Below are 19976 nucleotides of genomic sequence, written 5' to 3' on the forward strand. Positions count from 1 at the left end.
TGAGAAAAAGTGATGGGGCGGAAACTGGATCATCTGCATTCCTCCTCTTTTATCAAAGAGCCCGAGGACAGACGGGGTCAGTCAAAAACAGATGTGGCCACTGCAGGTGTTACTGTTTAGGGCCAATTCGGAGGGAACTGCCGCTGTGAGAAAGGTCAGACAAGGTGAAAACACCTGTTCATGGGTTTAAATTGGGTTGCTACCTTACAAATGTTATATCATGGAAAGATTCACTGAGCTTAGTGCAGAATGCCAAAACCCACAATGCTTTGTGTAATGTGCATATTATATAATATACATGCAAAAGGCATAATAATGCTTAATTTTATTTAAAATCTTGTTAAGAGAACACACGAGTGCTACAACAAACCCCCGCTTCTTAAAAATGAAAGACTCTTTGTTTTATTTGAATGTTCTTTGTTCCTGGATGTTATGGGCATACAAAGTGAGGAAAGGAACGACCTTGGTGACAGTACAGGCTGTGATAGACTTTAATTATAATAATTTGCAGCAAAATGATGGTTGTTAGGAGTCAACACCTCCCAGTTCAGAACATAAAGTATTCCGCATCCATCAATCTTACATCACTTCAAACTTTCCAGAGCATTCTGGAGATCTTTGCACGACGTGAACTTATATTTGGAGAAGAAGGTATACAGAGTAGGCTACTTAGTGTGAGTGATTTGTATTTCTCTGGTTCCTGAATTTGAATGGAAATCGAATTGGGGTAAAATAAACTGGATGCAGTTCTAATTTAATATATGCAATATGCAAAATTCACATTTACATGGTGTTTGAACATAAATGTGTGTCGGCAATGCGTGTAAACAACCACCCTAGAATGGTAAAAATACACCCACACCTCCTTTTTTAATCCCCATAAATCATAAGCAGTGTCTCAGAACAAACCGTTTTCAGATTCTAGCAGAGTGACATCACATATGCTTAGGCCCCGCCCACGACTGCTGACGACTCTGCCCTATTCGGACAGACCCCGCCCTCAGTGAGCTGTACACAGTCAGCCATGTTTATCTCCTCGACAGAGCATTTAACAGCAGCATTTGAGTAAGAAATGTAAAGCTATAGTTATTCAATCAAGAGCAGTGAGTTATTTTCTGTTTTTCTTTTGTTGTTTGATTCATATAAACAGCAGTACTGTATATTACGCTGTTTTCACTTTAATACACAGACCTAAAATACACAAGCGATTTCTTTACTTGCTGTTTATGTTCACAGACATAACCGACTGTGTTCATGTGCACTTTGTTTATTTTTGACATAACCTTGTGTGTATTTGACAGTTTAACCACAATAAGACGTGAAAGAGAACTTAGTTCAATTCTCACGGGACGTGCCATCTGACATCCAGCTTTCTGTGCGCGAGCTTCGGATGTGTGCGCTCAGAAAAACCCAACCCGATCTAACGGCAATTCGTACGAATTTTACGAGGTGGCTAATTCATACGAATTCATACGACCTCACTCGTACGAATTCGTATGATTTTTGCTAAATCGTACATATTTTACAAGTTTCACAATTCGTATGAATTCGTACGAATGACCTACCCCTGACCCCGCCCCTAAACCTACACATCATGTGGGTTTAGACAAATTGTACAAATTCGTACGAGTGAGGTCATACGAATTTGTACGAATTAGCCACCTTTTAATCACACTCGCACGAATTCGTACGAATTGGTCGTGAGATAGCGTTGGAAAACCATGTATCAGATGTTTAGACAGATATGGCTTTACAACACATGCAGATAATAAACTTTCATGATGATGAAGAACTGCAGTGTCACGTGAGCGTAACCGTGATGATAATCAAAACCAAACAGATGTTTTAGTTTTTGGCAGAGTATCTGAGGCACGAGCTGTACAGGCTCCGCCCTCTTCTGGAAAGCTGGGTGGGGAGAAGCAACTCATTTGCATTTAAAGATACATGCATGAAAAACAGCATGCTTTTTCATCCACTCAAAAATGGTCATTTACAACATGGTATAATTAAATGATCTGTGGGGTATTTTGAGCTGAAACTTCACAGACACTTTCTGGGGACACCTGAGTATTATATTACAGCTTGTAAAAAGGGGGCGTAATAGGTCCCCTTAAAATTTTATAAAAGTAGAATTGAAATGAATCAAAATGAAAAGATATTCATACAACTTCAAAAATTATTGTAATTTATGATCATTGTTTGAGAGGTTAATGGATAGATAGATAGATAGATAGATAGATAGATAGATAGATAGATAGATAGATAGATAGATAGATAGATAGATAGATAGATAGATAGATAGATAGATAGATAGATAGATAGATAGATAGATAGATAGATAGATATTCATTCATTCATTCATTCCTGCATCTTACAAATCCTTTACAGTTTTACATAGAACCTTTTTCTTCTAAGACTGCCAGTGCCGTGACAACATTTGGAGAAAGAATCACTGGGAGACTGGATGTGTACTTATGCAGAATTAAGTACACTAACTATTAAAGAATCTCACCTGAGCACCTTGAGAGCGGCATGTGCGCTTGTGTAATCAACAGACCTGTCTTTGCCTGGTTCGTATCAGATTTGCATGGGCAATTGGTTGATGGATTGCGGTGAGTTTCAGTGTGTAGCGCTCTGCCTGCAATTGCTCACCTTCCTGAGGTCAAATTACAGCTGCAGCTCTCGCACACACTCCTGAACACGTGTGCTATGGGGCAACACACTTATCCACTCACGCTGTGTTTCGATGCCATTTTGCTTCATTGTTCAATCGCCGTGTCAGACAGTATGACAGATATGCTAACATTTAGCATCTTCTTTTTCACTGCTGGAAAACTTATCTCAGTACACTTTCACAGTGAACAGCTTAAAGTGGCCACACAACAACTCTGTAAATGAATATCTGAGCATTGAAAGTAACTGATGCATTCCGGGGGCCAGAGAGCCAGTGCCGGCTATGGATTTGAGAGCCAAATGTTGACTGAGGGAGGGTGTCCTTCAGCCCTGAATAGGCCCTGATTGTTCTCCGCTATTACAGCACTGCAGCTAAAATGTGTACTTTTCAATACGGTAAGAATCAGCATTGATCTAAGCAAATCGTGCAGCGCCAACCAACCGTGTACACGCCTAGACTCTCATTGTGAAATGACAGAATGAGTAGTGTGACAAAAGGTGAAAAATTGATTTTTTTGTTCTTCCAGTGAATACAAACTATGGCCACTTTCTAAAACACAATGCTCGTATGTAAAAAAAAAAAAAAACATCAAAAAATCATCACAGTACTCTATAACTCACTGTTGGGTTATTATGCTGTCTGCTAAGAGCATTTAGAGAAATTATCAGCACATAAGCTGTATGGCTCTTTCTCTCTTTCATGCTGTCTCATATAAATACATACATATACAAATATAAAATATGACTTCCTATTGCTTCTGGCTTAGTACCTGAGTGACTGGATTTAGAGCCAAAACAGCTCAAATTAAAGCTAACAACTCATCTGTGAACAATATGTTCATTCCATTTTATCATTATTCAAACATAATGGGAACATTACTTTTGAATGTTCTCTAAATGTTCTGAAACAAGTAGCAACATTTAAAAAACACTAGAAAACGTGTCAGGAAAAACATTTCACAAACGATCTATGTTTTTGTGCTGACGTTTTGAGAACATTACACTCTAAAAAATGCTGGGTTGTTTCACTTTGGGTCAAATATGGACAAACTCAGCCGTTGGGTTAAATTTTTTAATTACATTTTTTAAACCAACATTTGGGTTTGACCATATTTGACCCAAAATTGGGTTAAAACAACCGAGCATTTTAACTCTTATTTTATTAACTCTTTCACTGACCGAATTTTCCGCAATTACGCATCTTCTGAAAACAAGCGATAGGAGATTTGCTTATGCATGTTATAGTCTTTGAAAAAAAATATAAAGAAAATTCTCAGCTTTTTGTTAAAAATGTTGGTAACACTATATAATAACTGCATGCTATGAGTCATTAGTTAAGCATTAATTCATCATTTATAAAGCATTGTGCCAACATTAATAGACATTAGTAAGTAGTTAACAAATACAGCTATAAATGCTTTATTCTTGATTTATATGCATATCTATAATGTGTTTAATAATTATATTTTCATACTTTATTAGTGATCAATGTATCATTTCTAAATTATTACATTATTTACAAACCAGTTATTTAGGAGTTGTCAGTGATCATTTAGATCATTTAAAAAGTGTAAGTAAATGATTAAAGATCATTTAGAAAGTGTATAAGTAAATGATTAATAAACTATTTAAAGTACATTTATACATCTTATTATTTAGACATAGTAATAGTTACCCAGTGTGTAAATAAATGCTTTATTAACATGTATTCCTACTGTAATTTATGATTAATTCAGGTAGTTTAGTAATTGTAAGTTAACTATTTTTGTGAGCTCATCTAAAGTGAGGACTAGTTATGCCTCGTAAAGCTTTTACAAAGGAGATTTAAAGGCTCAGTTAACTTCTGAACAGAAAAAGGAAACAAACACAACACAAGGTGATATAGAATTCATAACCCATATTCAAGTGTTGATAAAAAAAGAATCCACAAAGTTAGAATAAAATGTTGTTTTTTTGTTTAAAAGCAGAGGCTCAGTTCTTTCTTTAGATTTATTCTTGCCTACACTGTAAAAATTACACGATTAATAAGTCATATGACAAACTTTTTTTTTTACAGTGTATGTTCAGATATTCATGTAACAAAATATTCTGTTAAAATTAATGCAAAAATGCTAGCTTTGGCTTTTTTTTAAAAGTACGGTTGATATATGTCTTCTATATGTTCACTGATCAATATGTGAATAAAAGCCCACATTTAATCTGGTCTCCATATAAAGTGAGCGTGTCTCCAGAAAATTTAGGACTAAACAGCTCAATTCGTATGCATTTTTTTACGATCTCTTTGTTATTGTTAGGGATTGAAGTCAAAGTGGTAGTTGGACTGTCAATAGAGGGACAGAAATCTCTCTGATTTCATCAAAAAGTCTTCCTTAAGAACACAGACAAGTTTTCACATAATTTGCAGTTCTGAAAAGAGACACCTGGATAAACAAAATGGTAAAATCACAATAGTGCAGAAGGCAAAACTTCACATGGGTCATTTGAAACTTCACAAATACACTGCGAACAATGTGAGCTGTTGTAACGCTCGAAATGAAGGCATTTGTTGTGACATAAAAGTCAAGAAATGTAGTTTTAAACACTGAATATTAATATCATCTTTGAAATTTGATTATCTTTAGAAAACAGTTTTACTTTCAGATACCAATGTGATTTTTAAACAGACTGTTTGCCCAAGATCTTTTGATTATAAAACGTCAAAGATCCTATTGTTTGAAAGACAAAGAGAATAACAACGCACAGAAATCTATCAACTTCCCACAGACCTTACTGTATATTAATATCTGTTATTTGAATCACTAAGGAAACCAATGGGTTAAAGGTGACATCTGTAATGTTTGCTTTATAACAAAATTACGTATGTGCCTGTCCATTAAAACAGTCTTTGAGATCAAACAGGATGTTGCATGTAACTTTTAGAGTGCAGTTGCACAATTCTGAGCAACGGAATTCAGTGGGAAGTGACCATATATGGGCTCAGGAAATGCTGGAATTCCTTCAGGTGAGATAGAGAATGACGTTTCAGTGGAATGAGGTCAGAGAACATGGAGTTAATCCATTTCTGCGCACTATCAATAAAATATGCAATTCCAAAGTCATTCACTGTTGATACGCCTATCTGCAGTACGCAAAGTCACAATGACCTTGCGTGAGAAAAAGGAAACGTTACTGTCGACATGTTTCAAAAACGAATATTTTAAGCAACGTTGACTTGTGATATTGGATGATGTAATGTGTGTTTTGTGCTTTTATGTTTGCAAAGGACCCTTTTTTTTAAGACCAAGCAACTTAATTTTATATGGGGTGTAAAAGTGTGAAAAAACTAATGCTTCAATTTTGCATTATTCAAATGTAATATTTTTCATAACTAATTATATGTACACTAACACGTTTGGGTCAGTAAGATTGAAAGAAATGAATTATTTTATTCAGCAAGAACTTCTATTAATCAAAGAAACCTGAAAAAGTATCACGGTTTCCACAAAAATATTAGGCAGCACAACTGTTTTCAAAAATGATAATAATAATAAATGTTTCGAGCAGCAAATCAGCATATTAGAATGATTTCTGAAGGATCACGTGACTCTGAAGACTGGAGTGATGATGCTGAAAATTCAACTTTGAATCACAGGAATAAATTGTATTTTAATTTGTTATTAAAATAGAAAACAGTAGTAAAGTCAAGTCAAGTCACCTTTATTTATATAGCGCTTTTTACAATACAGATTATATCAAAGCAGCTTCACAGTGATAACATGAAAATAATACAACAACGTTTGTTTCTAGAAGAAAATTGCGTCATCGTCCACCTTAAGTTAGGCAGATCAATAATATAGTTGAATATTAAATGTCACCAACTAAGCAAGCCAAAAGCCAAGGCGACAGTGGCAAGGAACCAAAACTCCATCAGGTGACAGAATGGAGAAAAAACCGTTGGGAGAAACCAGGCTCAGTCGGGGGCCAGTTCTCCTCTGGCCAACGAGCGAACAGTGTATGATTATGATCCAGGCAGCATTTCATGTCAGAAGTCAGATTGGATTAGAACATTCAGAATATTTATCCAGTTCCATCTGGTTGGAAGTCGGAGTCATCACGCCGGTATGGAGACGAGTTTGTTGATGGCTGCCGTGTCGATGAGGCCTTCACAGGGCTGATGAGGCTGGCACTTCAGGGATGCGTCATGGATGGGTCCAGGCGCAGGTCCACCATCTGATCTGGATCCGGCTGACTTCAGTAAACAGGGAAGGGACTGGATGACACTTCAGGGATGCGTTGTCGTCGTGTCCAGGCGCAGGTCCTGCATCAGATCTGGATACGGCCTGGGTCCGGCGGACTGCGGTAAACCTCGGATAAACATAGAGCCTAATATTAGCGTAGACGCCATCCTTCTTATGATGTAACGAGTACATCAGGGTTTGAGGGAAGTGTTCCCGCTTCCGGCTGATCTAAACTATGCAGCCTAAATTGAATTATAGAAGTCTATAATGTGTTATGTGTATGCTAGGTCAAAGAGATGAGTTTTTAGTCTAGCTTTGAACTGACAGAGTGTGTCTGCTTCCCGGACAATGTTAGGAAGACTGTTCCAAAGTTTTGGTGCTAAATAGGAAAAGGATCTATCGCCAGCAGTCGATTTTGATATTCTAGGTATTATCAACTGGCCGGAACTTTGAGATCGCAATAGACGTGAAGGACTATAATGCGTTAAGAGCTCGCTCAAGTACTGCGGAGCTAAACCATTTAGTGCTTTGTAAGTGATCAGCAATATTTAAAAATTTATACGCTGTTTAATAGGGAGCCAATGCAGTGTTGACAGAACCGGGCTAATATGGTCATACTTCCTGGTTCTGGTAAGAACTCGAGCTGCTGCGTTTTGGACCAGCTGTAGTTTGTTTGTTAAGCGTGCAGGGCAACCACCCAGTAGAGCATTACAGTAATCTAGCCTTGAGGTCATGAACGCATGAACTAACTGTTCTGCATTTCCCAATGAGAGCATATGACGCAATTTAGATATATTTGTAAGATGAAAAAATGCAGTTTTACAGATGCTAGACACGTGACTTTCAAATGAAAGGTTGGTATCAAAGTGCACACCAAGGGTTCCTAACCGACGACGAAGACTTGACAGAGCAGCCATCAAGTGTTAGACAGTATTCTAGGTTATTATGTGAGGAAGTTTTTTGTCCAATAATTAGAATCTCTGTTTTTTTTTCAGAATTAAGTAGTAGGAAATTACTAGTCATCCAATTTTTTTTTATATCAGCTATGCATTCCGTTATTTTGTGAATTGGTACGTTTTTTTAAATCCCAATAATATTTCACAATATTACTGTTTTTACTGTATTTTTGATCAAATAAATGCAACCTCTGGGAGCAGAAGAGACTTTTTCCCAAAAAATATTTAAGTTACCAACCCCAAAACTTTTGAAAGGAGGTACATATTTTTAACTTCATTTTTGGTTATTAAAAAATTATAAACTTATTTTATTAATATTATTAATATTCTGTAATCTTCGATATTTCCAATTCACTTAAAACAATTCTTTTACTTTTTTTTAAACTTCCTGATAGCAGGTTTAAATTACATTTTGAATCCAATGCTTTCAACATGATCTCAGCCCACAGTATGTCACCTTTTATAGTGACTGCCTTGTTTGCTGAGGTTTTTAAAATAGTCTTCTGTTCCAGCACAGCTAGTAACCATCTGTTGCATGTAGCCGTATGGTACGTTTTTATGGCATGACTGATTAATATGCTGATACTTAAACTAAAAACCAGCTTTGCAAGGACCAAAGGAGAACAGTTAAATATTGTACAATGCCGTTACCGCAATATCTATAAACCTACGTGTGTGTGTGTGTGTGTGTGTCTGCATTTGCTTTTTTTTTTTGGTCCCACAGTGTCAGGTTACCTTAAGTCCAGTCTGAGAGAAGGCTCTGGGATCAACTCTCTATTGTCACTCCATAAACAACAATTGTACCAGGAGATTCCCACACTCTGTGTCTTACAGAGATCGTTTATTTCCCTTTTCACCTGCATTGTCTTTCCTCCCACATCAACTGGATGACATTCCATTCCATTCTGCACCAGCAGAAAAGAACAATATCTCTAACTGTAATGAGTGTTTATTGTCTTCATGCTTGGATGGTTTTGTATTGCACACTCCATGTCAAAGATTTCAAGGAAGACACACAATCGTCTTCATTAAAAGTAGTGAGACTAAGGGTTTGTTCACACTTGGCATGTTTGGTTTGATTAAAGCGAACTCTGGTGCGATTGCTCGGTTAGTGCTGTTCATTGTTCATTTGAATAAGTGTGAACGCTGCCATCCGAACCCTGGTGTGCACCAAACAAGTGGACTGAGACCTCTGAGGGTGTGTTCACATTTGTAGTACGGTTCGCTTGGTTCATCTGGTCCTCCCCCCCCCCCCCCCCCCCCAAAATAAAAAAATGTAGTCCTGGTCTGCTTAGCGTTCAAATTGGCATTTTTAACACCAAACATAAAGATATCAAACCTAAAGGCATAGGGATGCGTTCACAACCTGATTGGTTGGCTTTTATGACATATTGCCTATTTTGAGACGGAACTTACCACACATCCAAAACAATGCTGTGTTCTGGGCTAAATGCACTCGTTGTATGTGCGTAGCCTGCATATGATGCTATTTTGACCAGCTGAGAACTCGTGAAGAGTTAATAAAATGGGTAAATGAGTCAAAACAGCGGCAGGAATCCCTCCGTCACACACACAGATCTGCTGTGAGGAGATGTGGTTCTGATGCCTGTACTAAACTGTAATGGGCAACATCGCGACTATGACGAGAAAAAGGAGGTTTGCTTGGGCGTTCTGTCCCTTTTAGAGACACATCTTGTGTCATCATGTCCTGAAATAGGAATGCAACACGGACCAAAGACATGTAAACGAACCAAAAACGGGACATGATGTCAGAAGATGCGACCCTAAAAAGGACAGAATGCCCAAGCATACCCCTCCTCACTGTAGATCTTCGTTTGTGTGTGTGACGCAGGGATTCCTGCCGCTGTTTTGATTCCTTTACATTTCAAGCTCTTTTTATAAGCTCTTCACGAGTTCTCAGCTGGTCAAAATACCATCATATGCAGGCTACACACAACGCGCGCATTTAGCCCAGAACACAGCATCGGTTTGAATGTTCCATCTCAAAATAAATGTAATGAAAGCCGACCAATCAGGTTGTAAACATATCCCTATGCCTTTAGGTTCGATATCTTTAATTTCGGTGTTAAAATGCCAATGTGAATGCTAAACAGACCAGGAATTGCAATTGTACTTTTAGTATACTAAACTGATATACTGTCTAAACTGGAATAACACAGTCTCATCCCAAAACGTCATCAGACTGACGCTTTTGACCATACGTCAATATCCGACATTTTAGGGTACCCTTTAACGTCAGTTAGATGACGATCCCAGGGCGTCATCTAACTGATGCTTTACCTTTAGCGTCAGTTAGATGACGCGGGTAGGTTTAGGTCTGGGGTAGGGTTAGGATTAGATAGCGTCATCTAACTGACGTTAAAGGGTACCCTAAAACGTCGGATGTTGACGTATGGTCAAAAGCGTCAGACAGATGACGTCTTGGGATGAGACTGGGCTGACTGGGACAAATAATTTTGTGCTTAATGTACTTTTGTTATCAAGAAATAGTGCTTCAGTTCAACTAAATATATACTTAAGTATATCCGATTGTGCTAAAGTGGAACTATTGCAAGTATACTTTAGGTATTAAACATATTGCATTTAAAGACTGATATTAAACAGAGATCAAACTATCCTTTCTAATAATGATATTAAACACATTTTAGGCTTAATATTAAGAAATGTGCATTGTGCAATAAAGAAGTACTCCAAATAAAGTTTAATTATAATATTTATATCAGTAAGTCTTAAGCGATATGTCAGTAAATATGTTAATGGATTTATAGTATACTTAGTATGAAATAAATGTATTTTTGGTGTAGATTTTTTTTCACAAGGGTTGTTAAGACTAGTATTGTCTTTCACAAAATCTATTGAGGTTTATGCATCTTTTTTTTTTTTTAAACAGTGGCGTAAGAAAGAAACTTATTGTCACATTATGACAGAATTATAACTATTCTCTAAAAATCTCATGCAGTTTATAATAAAACAAATATTAAGAAAATTGCAGTGCAGGCGGACCTACCCCCTTTAAATTACCATATGAAAAGACTTTCTTTTGGTTCCTGTTGAGACTTAGAATTAAAGGGTCGAGAAAGTTCTTGAAAAATGACAGGACATGTGGACTTTCCACTGAACAAAGAGCGGTCTGTTGTTTAAGTGTGAATCATGACTGAGGGTAAACGATTACAGTAAGAGTATATCATTCGGCCAGATCTCCAGTACCTGAGAAATCAGTGAAGTTTTTTTATATATATATTTTTTTATTCCTCAGATCAGAAGTGGTGATAGAATTTTTGTGATATGATATTACAGTATAAGAACAATGATAAGCATTAAACCGTAACAGTAAACCATACAGTTCTGGTGCCAGTTGGTGTAGTGTTCTAGTCTTGCTAAAACACACATAATTGTAAAAGGTATGACGCAAACTCCTTTTCTCCACGTTACTGTGCATATCACTACACAGCAACCATACAGGCCAAATATTGACTTTAGTACACGTATTAGAAACTAAATCTTTAAGTAGAGTGATGGCACTTGAAGAATGTCCCTTATAACGATTTAAATGACAGCAATGTTTATTATAAGACAATCAAGTCAAGTCACATCGCCTTCAAAGCACCTTTACAGTGATAACAAGGAAATGAATCAATGATGCACCAGAGTTCATTTCGGCTGTAAAGCAGCTCTAAAAGAAAATAGTGTCATTGTTCAGCTGAAGTCAGTTCATTGATTCAGCTCCATTGTTAAGATCATCAGTTATTAGAGGCCCACTGAAGTGCCTTGGAATGCGCAGCTTTGTATGATGCGTTGCCGTAATTTCCACTGAAACAGGAAGCTAAGGCGGGACATATTGAATGGCTCCACCCCCTTTTCAAATGGCCAATAGCATTTGGTTCACCTCACAGACTGCAAGTCGTACTTGACAGCACCATGGAAGCGAATCCTAGCGCTGATAATGCGTTGGATTCAATAGTAGAGGTGTGAATAAATTCTAGAAATTTCATTCTTAACCAGCGTACAGTTAGAAAACCGGTTACAACTCGAGCGTTTGAGCAACCGAACACAAATCTCCAACCCATATTGCTCTGGGACGTGTCGACGGTCGCTATGGCCAGGTAGTATTTATAGCATAGGGGCGGAGCTGCAGATTCTAGAGAGCATTTGATTGGACAGAAGATGTGATGAGAAGCTGAAGTCCACGGTGATGTCATAAAAATCTGTGATCCATTTTAGAATTGAGACACTGTAAGTTTTGAATGCTTATATCTCCTAAATGCGAATTATGTCATTGTTTTGGAACACACCCGCTTATTCATTACTTTAAGGCTATAGCATTTTCATACTAAAAGCTAAAACGTTTAATTTTGATTTCAGGGGGCCTTTAAATAAGTGAAATAAGTGAATAAACCTGTTATGACTGTATTCTAAAGGTGAGATAAATTCTATTTTAAACCATTTAACAAACACATTATTTAATTTAATTTTACAGGGTAGCCATAGCAGTGGTGCAATACAATGACTCATTCTCATTGAAGGAGTTTCGTGTCAATCACAGCTTTTTTCACAGAAGTTTCTCACAGCTGGAGGTATGATGGTCCGCCTGGTTTTCTGCTCCAGAACAGACTTACGTCAGGAGACTCCATTCAGACCTAATAGCAGTGGGCGGGAGCAGTTGTACATTCTTGCGGTTTGAGTTTTGCGTGTGATTTAAATGTTAGGATGTCTTTTTTCATGGTTGCCCGGCAACGTGAGAAACACAGGCTCAATGACAGTGTCAACAGACGACTTGCTGAGCAAATGGAAAAATAATTTGACGTGAGAAGAGTGCTGTGGTGTTTGTTCTGGTCAGATTCAGCTGGAAATGCCTTTGAAGCTAAATAAAAAACAATAATAAATAAATAAATAAATACAATTCAATTTAAATAACAGTTATTAAAAACACACCCAAACTAATTTTAAGGTTGCAACAGACATGTTAAAACAAGCCTCAGCAAATTTGATGAATTGTTTGATTATAATGTTGTTTCAATCTAAAAACAAAACACGATGTCATCATCTTTTCCGCTTGAACATGGCTACCTACGTCATCTTGATATGGTAACATCACTGCCAAAGAACATCCGGATGAACACGAAACGCACAAAACGCGAGGTAAACCGAGGCGACAGGCAACGTGTGACAGCCAAACAGCGTTTACTCAAGCGGCAGGACCTCTGGGAGCTGCATGCGTGGTAACATAGTCAACTAAGCGGTAACTAGTGTGGAATTTCACCTGTGCTTTTGTCTCGCAGCACGAGTGGCGAGATGCTCTTTCCTCACTAGAGCCTCGGGTCATTGTGATTCTGCCACAAGGTGCCAGAAGTGATAAATTATTTCGGCACCTGCATCTGTGGGGTCAGCTTTCCCATAGGTGCCACACAAAACACGGTAAAACAAAAGCTCTAACGGCAGAATGCGACACAACAGCAAACTGAAAACGAGAAGGGTCTGAATTAGCTTTTGATTTGGGGTGTCAATTTTCACCTTTGGGATTTGGTGGGATTTTGAGATGAATGAACTGAATGGATCATCTATCCATCTATCCATCTATCCATCCATCTATCTATCTATCTATCTATCTATCTATCTATCTATCTATCTATCTATCTATCTATCTATCTATCTATCTATCTATCTATCTATCTATCTATCTATCTATCTATCTATCTATCTATCTATCTATCTATCTATCAAGAGTGCTAACAAACATTTTGGAGAAAACTCACCAAAAATCCATGCTTTTCTGGTCTAAGCTAAGCTACAGTATGCATACAAGTCATCTGTCTGCTTAATATCTGCTAACACTTTATTGAGATGGTCCGCCAACAGACTGTACTTACTGACTGTAAGTAACTTTGCAACTACATGTCAACTTATTCTAACCCTAACCCTACCAGTCTACTAACAATCTGTTAACACTCTAATGAGAGTTAGAAGACATGTAGGTGCAACATTACATAGTCAACAAAATGTGTTAAAAGGACAATCAAATTAAAGCGAAACCGACATTTTTAATGATATTTGAATAAAGGTTGAACATGTCAATTTTCCTGGGCCAGACATCACTTTTGACCACTACTGTATGTCAGATCACAAATCCTCAAAAGTAATTTAAATTGGGTAACACTTTAGTTTAGGGTCTAATTCTCACTATTAACCAGTTGCTTGTTAGCATGCATATTACTTGGATATTGGCTGTTTACTTATAAAGCACATTTTAATACCTTGTTCTGCATGATCATATTCTACATCCCTTAATCCATACCCAATACCTAAACTTAACAACTACCTTACGAACTATTAATAAGCAGTAATTAGACGTTTATTGACAAAAAAGTTGTAGTTAATAGTTAGTGAATAGTGAGAATAGGACCCTAATCTAAAGTATATCCTGTTAACTGGCACCCCCCTTTTTTTTTGCATAGACATAAAAATCACTATCCAAACTTAAATGGTTGTAATTCAGGAATGCTTTGGAATATAGACCTATGGCTGGTCTTGTTTTAAAGAAGACATTTTCCAGATTATTGTAGAAGTCTAGAAATGATAAAAAATGAAACAGAAAAAAAGTTATATAAGTTTGAGTTTATGAAATGGTGTAATATAAAAATATAATTATTAATATTTTATATAAAATAAATTACTGCCCATATAAGGGCGCCTCCATTTTCATATATGTTTTGAGTGATCTGAACCATGTATTTCCATAATTTTCATACAATTTATGAAGTAGACATCCTATTCAGAAGTAGTATGGGTGGTTTGGCAGTATTTGATTTGAATTCAACCTCTAATAAATGCATAAAAAGACTACGTTATAGCGTTATAGCTCGCAGCCAATCAGAAATCGAGAATCCATACATTTTTCTTTATATATAAAACATTTTCAGACCTTTTTTTCTCATAAAATGGAATTGGTGTTATCTTTTGAACTCATGGCATGAAAACAAACTGAGGTTTCTACCAATCTTTCATGATTTTTCGTGTTTATTGTTATTTCAAAATAAAGGCCTAAATACTCCTAATGAATATGAAATATTCTTGTTGAAAATTGATAAATTACTGCTCCTCTGTAATTTATTTTAGATAACAGCCACCAAATATGAAAACTAGAGATTTTAAGCTTTCAAATGATATATAGTTTGGCAATATTACTTTAGGTTTTTACTAAGATATTATTGTTTTAAACATGCAATGGCAAATTGCAGGTTAAGAGGATATACATCTATTAAGCATATGTCTGAGTATATTTTATCACTGCATTTCCTTTCTTATTGACTTTTTTCATGCTCATTGATCATATGCTATACAGGAAGGTTTTGATTAAAATATAAATTGCCTGCCTTGCTGGACATGATGGTCTTACCACAGAAACACATTCATTTTGTTACTGATTTTTTAAACAAATCACCCTGTGTTGATAGATCATGGCAAGAGAGTTAAAGACAATTCAGGCCTGCTGTATGAAAATGCACTTTTCGGAAGGAAGGAGATGTTACAAGTTTGGACACGAGGTTAAATATTTCTTTTCTGGATCAAAGAAACCACAGCAGTCTGTGATTCTGTCGTTTTAGCTTTACCTACCATTCTACAAAGTGTAGACTTTGATATTAAGGAAATTTTGTCGGGTAATACAGCACATTGGATGTGTTGGTACAAGTAACAGGTTTCCCTCTTGCCAACAGACTTAATACTGTGCAACAATTAATAGAGTTAGGTTTTTTTAATTAGGCAAAACTCTTTGAGAGGTGATTGGGTAATTTAAAGATTTAGGTAATTTATAGATTTTGGTAATTTATACAATATATTTTCTATTTTTTAACTACTGCAAGTATACCTGCCTCATTTTGATATAAGAAACATGCATTTAAATTGAGAAAGATGTGGTTTGCAAATATTAGGCTATACTGGGGTAATTGTAACACAATATTTAACCATCTCAAATAAATAATAATCATCTCAAGCATACTACACTCTTAAAAATAAAGGTTCTTTATTGGCATCTATAAAGGGGGAAGGGGGAGGGGGGGATTATCAAGTCTATAAAACTCGTCAAAACTCAGCGAAACACAACAAGCGTATCGGTGAGAACACTCGTTTAAATCGCATACACACACACACACGGACATTTGCCTGCACATCACATTTTTGACATTATTGATACTGTTTTGCTTTCAATCGTAATGCAACGTACCGGTCTACGGGACATAAACTAAGCCTTTAAATAAAATGGTTATTGAGCTGTTTACACTGTCATATACAATAAATGAGCCTGTACAGCGACAGGAAATAGAAATAGATTTGCATCGTGAACTCTGCCTCGCGAAGTGGGTATATAAGGAAGAGTGCGTGCAACGCACCTTCAGGTTTGGGCTGAGGAGCCGAGCTGGCGACCACCGGTCAGCAGTGGTGCAGCAGTTGGGGCGATGGGACGTAACGTCTTTTTTCCCCCTCCTTCAGGGAACGGACAGTGGCGGATTTAGCAAATTGGGGGCCCAAAGCGAAGGTAAGTATGGGGCCATCCCATCTTTAAAAGAGAACAGAAACAAAATGTACCGACTGAATGGTAGGTAAAGCTAATCTACGGGGAAGTAAAGGTTGGAGAGGAGAAAAAAACCCTTCCCCTTTAAACCTTGCATACACTTCTTTACTCCAAAATGAAGATGGAAAGCAGAGAGCGCACAAAGTGTAGCACTACACAAACTATTAGTCATGATGGGACCCAACAGAGAATAAGAATTCAGATAACATCTTTGCCAAAATGCCAGGAAAACTAGCACTGTTTATTCTTTTTTTTAAGATCAAATCAATATCAAAATAACCAGCAAGACAAGTAGTTAGGGTAAACCCCCACAAACAGTCATATACTTAGCAAAACATCCCAAACAGCCATACTACTTAGCAAATATTGCCAAGATGAATAATTGACTTTGTATGAGTGAGTGAGTGAGTGAGTGAGGTTGCAATTGGCATTTCACTTGAGATTGACATTTCAAACATTCTGCAAACAAACATTTTTATAGGTTTATATTAGTTTATATATTTTATAATGTAATAATTTCACAGTTAATCTACAAATGAATGTAGAGACAACATAAAGACAGTATATTTTAAATTTGTTTAATGGCATCTTTGAATGAAGCAAGGTCAGTATCACTGATACTAATACAGCTATTGATGTCCCCTAATTTTAAACAATAATTATAGCCATCCAACATTACAGGTGGTGATGGTGCAGTGGATAAGACACATGTCTTTGGTGTGAAAGACCCGGGTTCGAATCCACTGCGAGACACCAATGTGTCCCTGAGCAAGACACTTAACCCCTAGTTGCTCCAGAGGCGTGCGACCTCTGACATATATAGCCATTGTAAGTCGCTTTGGATAAAAATGAACATTTATTAGGCTTCAAAAAATATATAACAACTTTTATTTTACGTGAACTTCAAATAATCATCACATAAACCCATAATAAATGTCATATTTACTTTTGCCCTTTCTGTCTAACAGGCAGGATGTATACATGTTATCCTCAACTAGCGTCACTTCACAGCTGCTGCTGTAGGGGCATGTATCCACAACAGTAGGCGTAAAAAAGTTTGTCATTTTTGGCAGCGTTGCCAAATACATATTGGCGTCTTTTTTCTTTTATTTCAGCCGCTTGGGTAACTTCGTTTCATTTTCGCGTTTAGACTCGTCTTGCTTCGTTGTGTAATTCCCAGTCCTGTGTGTTTATCTTTCGCCGTTTCGCACCATGCACCGTTACGGTCTAGTCCATTTCATTGTGAAACTAGGGGGTGTTATGTGTAGGGACAGATAACCATGAACTGGACATTTTAACTACTACTTCAACATTTCAATGTATTTCCTAAGAATATTAATAACATTTACTATGGTTTTGAAGTGTTCATGATGATAAGGGTTTTTTTCTTTTCTTTTCTATTCTATTTTTTTTAGGTTGGTTGGGGGCCCCCTTACTACGACCGCTGGTAGGGGGCCCCAAGCAGCCGCCTACCTATGCCTCTATGGGAACAGGACTGGGAACGGGAGTTACATTAGTAACCTAGATGTTCCCTATTAGTCAGTCACGTTCGCCGTTACGTCAGAACTAACTTGAAAAATTGGGATCCCTACCAAAGAACCACTATTGCTGCCCCTTCCAGCGCTCCGTGTAAGCCACCTGATCCCCCCACACCTGCTGGGGCAGAAGATGGGACAGGGCTTTTATGCAGAGAGGTCAATCACTGCTGTTCCTTCTAACCCATTCAGTGAGACTATTGGATAACACTGGGAAAGCTTGCCTTTTCCAAGCGGAAAGGAATGCTACGGAGACCACATCCTGCCTGGAGGGAGGTAACATGTGGAGAGTACACATATGGGCTGACCAAGAGGGCAGTACAACATATGGAAGGTCTCTGGGGTAGCTCTGGCCTAGTTAGGTGGGAGTCAATACCGTCAGAGACGGCAGAGCAGACTCTGCTCAGGGAAACACACAGGCTCGCCAACCGGAAATACGCACCATTGAAGAATACACATATGAGATCGATGTAGGAATCACAACATATGGGCAACTAGCGTAGCCTGGTCCCTGAAAGGAGTGGTGGGAACTTTGGGCATGGATCCAGGCCGGGGTCTCAGGATTATATGAGAGTTCGCCGGTCCGAATTCCAGGCACGAATCGTTGACCGAAAATGCCTGCAGGTCACCTAGCCTCTTAACAGAAGCCAGCACAGTCAGGAGCACCATCTTAAACAACAAGATTTTAAGCTCTGCTGACTGAAGTGGTTTGAAGGGCGCACTCTGCAAGGCTGTTAGCCCCAAGGACAGGTCCCAAGAGGGTACAAGGTCCCTAAGGAACCTGATGATCAGGTCGTGCTTTCCCACAGATTTGCCATCTACTGCATAGTGATGCGGCAATAGCGGCAACATACACTTTCAGGGTGGAGGGAGAGAGCCTTCGCTCCAGCCCTTCTTGCAGGAAGAAAAGCAAAGCTCTGATTGGGATTCCCGTGGGTCTTCTCGGCGTGAAGAGCTCCACTCAACGAACAGGTTCCACTTCAAGGCGTAAGCCCCACCTGGGGTAGATCACCTAAGTCCTGCCATAGGGTGTTACGTCTCTGAGAAAGCAAGTCCTTCCTCAGAGGAATACGTCAGGGAGGGGCTGTCGCGAGGAGCATGAGTTCTGAAAACCAGGTCCGGTTGGGCCAGTAGGGCGCAACTAACAAGACCTGCTCCTCGTCCTCCCTGACTTTTCTCAGTGTCTGTGCAAGTAGGCCCCTGGGGCCAGCTGTGTGCCAGTGCATCCGTGGTGAGGGTCACCTCGGTCAGGGAGTTAAACAACTGGCAGTGGGACATGTCCGGAGCAGCAAACAGGTCTACTGTGCGTCTCCGAACCATCTCCAGATCAGCTGGACCGCCTGGGGATGAAGTCTCCATTTTCCCAGAAGCTTAAGCTGCCGTGAGAGCTCGTCGGATGCACGATTTAGCACGCCCGGAATATGAATGGCACGAAGCGACCTCAGATGCTTCTGTGTCCAGAGGAGGAGATGTGACATTCGACGGGAGCGTAGACCTCCTTGGTGATTGATGTATGCAGCGGCCACATTGCTGTCCGTACGACCCAGTATGTGCTTGCCTTGTAGCAGCGATTTAATGTGGCCCAGTACAACCCGTACTGCTGGCAAGTTGATGTGCCAATGCAGTCGGGGTCCCATCCAAATGCCTGAGGCTGCATGCCCGGTGTATGTGGCACCCCAGCCGGTGGTGGAGAGAGAGAGAGATCTGTTGAGACAAAAGCATGCCTGGACAATTGCTCTATGGGATTTTTCTAACTCCTGCCCGTAGAAACAAAGGGTCTGATCACAGGCTGAAGGTTTGGTGACAGGCCGAGGTGATTGTCACACGGTGTGTGCCACGTTGCCACACCCATCTCGGGACTACGTCGTATAGCCAGTGTTGAAATGGCTTCATGTGAAGCAATCCGAGCGGCGTTACTGCGGCTGTGGATGCCATATGCTCCTGGAGCCTCTGAAAATTTTTCAGTGGGGCCGCCATCCTGCCCTTGAGGGAGTTCAGGCAGTTC

The 19976-nt window shown here is 38.7% G+C and overlaps 1 protein-coding gene across 1 annotated transcript in view; it reads left to right on the forward strand.

The window, feature by feature from the left end:
* pou4f4 (POU class 4 homeobox 4) overlaps positions 1-19976 on the forward strand; it is a 171106-nt gene that overhangs the window by 85944 nt on the left and 65186 nt on the right. The window lies entirely within an intron of this gene.

This window comes from Rhinichthys klamathensis, unplaced genomic scaffold (genome assembly GCF_029890125.1).
Source record: "Rhinichthys klamathensis goyatoka isolate OS25496 unplaced genomic scaffold, OSU_Roscu_1.1 h1tg000191l_1, whole genome shotgun sequence".
In the NCBI taxonomy this organism is placed as follows: domain Eukaryota; kingdom Metazoa; phylum Chordata; class Actinopteri; order Cypriniformes; family Leuciscidae; genus Rhinichthys; species Rhinichthys klamathensis.